This window comes from Buceros rhinoceros, unplaced genomic scaffold, assembly GCF_000710305.1.
Source record: "Buceros rhinoceros silvestris isolate BGI_N320 unplaced genomic scaffold, ASM71030v1 scaffold28183, whole genome shotgun sequence".
In the NCBI taxonomy this organism is placed as follows: Eukaryota; Metazoa; Chordata; class Aves; order Bucerotiformes; family Bucerotidae; genus Buceros; species Buceros rhinoceros.
The window spans coordinates 787-3,815 of NW_010404646.1; the positions used below are offsets into that span (position 1 = coordinate 787).

The 3,029-nt window shown below is 54.4% G+C and overlaps 1 protein-coding gene across 1 annotated transcript in view; it reads left to right on the forward strand.

The window, feature by feature from the left end:
- Nucleotides 1-3,029, forward strand: part of PIN1 (peptidylprolyl cis/trans isomerase, NIMA-interacting 1) — a gene marked incomplete at both ends in the record, with an annotated part of 4,743 nt that overhangs the window by 471 nt on the left and 1,243 nt on the right. The gene's annotated exons all lie outside the window — the stretch shown is intronic.

A 3,029-nucleotide genomic window follows, 5' to 3' on the forward strand; every position in this document is an offset into this window, starting at 1 on the left:
CGGGAGGCAGGAGAAGATCACGAGGACCAAAGAGGAGGCCCTGGAGCCCATAAACGGCAAGTAACCGCCGGAGAGAGCGAGAGGGTGAGGCTGGGGCAGGGGGCGAGTCGGTCTGAGGCCGGAGTGGGACCCCCGGGCGAGGGGGCCGGGGTTTCGGTGGGGGGGTTTTAAGCCGACGTGAACTTCTGTGCGGTGTAACCACCCAGAGCAGCGATTTTACCGCGTGATTCGGTGCCCCGTGGCGCCGGCAGGCTCCCCCTGACGTTATTTCAGAGGTTTATTTGTATTTTCTTTGTTAAAAGTGTATTGTTCCATGAAAAAATAAACTTCGTTCAAGCTCAACCACACGGTTTTTAACCCTTTCTTTTGATTTCCTGCCTCTTGCCCTCACGAGCGGCTTCTCCTCCGCCTCCGCTCGAGGTCGCTTGCAGGAGGTGGCACCCGCCTTTGCCTTTTCCCCCGGCGTCGTGGCGGGTGATTTTTGCAGCCTCGGTTCTTTTTCTCGGCCGCGTTTGGCATCGAGGGGGTTTGATCAGAGTCTGGAGGGGCTTGGGGTGAGGTTGGAAGCCGTCGCCAGGATTAATCACGGTAGGACTGGGCCCGTCTTATCTCCTCCAGGAGGATGAGGAGGGTCCTTTGGCCGCTGCCTCCCTCCCACCCCACGATAAACCAAAGCGTTTTGCCATCCCCAGGAGGGGGAAATTCGGCTGCCAAGCACCGAGGCAGCCACCAGCAGGTGGAACTCCTCCCCGCTGCCGCGTCGGGAGCGTGACCCAACCGGCACAGACGGGGAATTCCGCTTCAAGGAGCGTTTCCTTCAGGATTTGGGGGGGCTGGAAGGTGCGGCCAGGGGCGCGGAGCTGCGCCAAGAGGGTTGAGACCGCTGTGGGGCCGAGAGATGGAGCTATTTTAGCCGAGCTGCAAATGCTGTCTCTTTTTTCTTTCTTTTTTTTTTTTTTTTGAGGAATTGTTGAGGGGTTTAGGCAGGAAAATCCATCTCTGACGAGGAGCTCCAGGCCAGGCAGGCACTTAGATGTCCCCAAAACCGTTGACTTCAGAAGCCTGGATGCCGTTCGCTGGGCTCGGAGCGTCGCTGCTCTCGTTTTTGGGCACTCTCCATTGAGGCACTGCTGCCTGGTGATGGAAGGGAAGGAAACGGCTTAAACTGTGCTTGGCGATGGAGCTCGGTGGCTTCAGGGTGACCTTTGGTGACCTCTGCGCTGTCTGAAGCAGGAAGAACCACGATTACGACCCAATTCCGTAAATTTCCTGCTTGGGAAAGGCCGTTTGGGGATTTAATCCCTACAAGGGGAATATTATGACTAAAAAAACCCACGCCACCACCTTTCTGCCCCCTAAACCCTCTTGCTGGTGAGGCCACAGCGACCATCTGGTGAGGAGGACGTGTTTTATGGTGGTTTCTTGAAATTTCTTCCAAGCTGAGGCTCTAGAGCAGCTCGAAGGTGTTGGGAGGCCGCGGTGGGGTCTTGGCTTGGCCAGCTCCGAGCAGAACCTCTGGACATGGATGGTGGAACACTCTTTGCTCTCGAAGAGGCGGTTTAGGGCTCTGGCTGCGGAGGTGGTTCCAGCCCAGCCCAGTAGAAACCCAGTTTCCAGCTTGCGATGGGCGCCGACGCGGCGTTTATGCCATTAATGTCATTTAATTACTTAATTAACTTGAACTGGCCGAGCTCTCTGCCTGCAGCAGGTCATTTATTGTTTGGTACCATCAGACCTTGGTCGTTGGGCCGTGTCCGTCGTCGGCTCGTGGTCGTTGGGCCGCGTCCATCGTCAGCTCGTGGTTGTTGGTCCGTGTCCGTCCTTGGCCCGTGGTCACTCAGGCCACGCTCTGTTGATTTAGTTCCTGTGGCAGAATCCGCTGGAATTCACCCCAAAGACCATCCCCGAAGCTTCTCCCCGTCCCAGCCTTTGCTGGCCCTCATCTCTCACCCCGGGGGGTTCGTTGAAAACCAGACAGTCCCTAATCTGCACAGTTTGGGCGAAACGCCTGAGAAAAGGGTCGTTAATCCCACTTAGGGCTGCAAACTCCTCCCGCAGCCTCGGCGGGTCAGTGGTGTGAAATGAGGAGCTTTTAAGAACCACATTCCATTTTTCCTCCCTAATTTTAAGAACTAAATTTGTTTTTCCCTCTTAATTTCAATCACAAATTCCCTTTTTCCTTCCCAATTTCAATAACTAGATTTCCCTTTTTCCTCCCCGATCTTTATCACCAAATTCCCCTTTTCCTCCCCGATCTTTATCACCAAATTCCATTTTTCCTCCCCAATCTTTATCACCAAATTCCCTTCCCTCCCCTACTCGCCTGCTCGAAGCTCTCCCCTCGGCACCCACCGCCATGGGCCCCAAACCACCCGGAATTGGGGGGTTTTAGGCTGTTGATCTCCTTGCCAGCTCCGGGCGCCTCCATCCTGATTTCTGGGGCTGTAAATGGTATTTTTAGGATAAACTCTGTCAGGGCGAGTGTTTTTTAGGCCACGTTTTGTCAGGAGAAGCTGTTCCAGCAGCTTATTTTAAGAGGATGAACCAGCATCAGCGTCTTCCCTCAAACGCGGGCGCCGTGACCCGTCTTCCACCCCAGAAATAACCGAATAATCCTCTTTTTGATGCTGTTTCTTGAAGTTTGTCGAGTTTTGGGCGCTGCAGGTCGACTCTCTCCCCCAGCAGCTCCTCGACAACCAAACTGCGGAGCCAAAATGGGCCAAAACTCATCAAACCCCCTTTGTTTGGGTCGTAATTCAAAAAACCCAGCTCTTGATTCACCCTTTTTCAAGGAGGCACCTTAAAAGCCGGAATAACCAACGCTCGGCCCCATCTTGACGGTTTTAACTGGTTTTAGAGGTTTCTCCAGCAATGCGGAACCTCGTTGGGTGTTTCAAGGCTCAGCGTGGGAGCGACCTGCAGCCAGACGTCGGGTGGTCGAACCCAGGAGGCTCAATAACATTTTTCCTCTCAATTTTTCTCTTCTTTGAGAAAATCAGCTGCTCCTCGGTGTTACCCCCAGCGGCGGG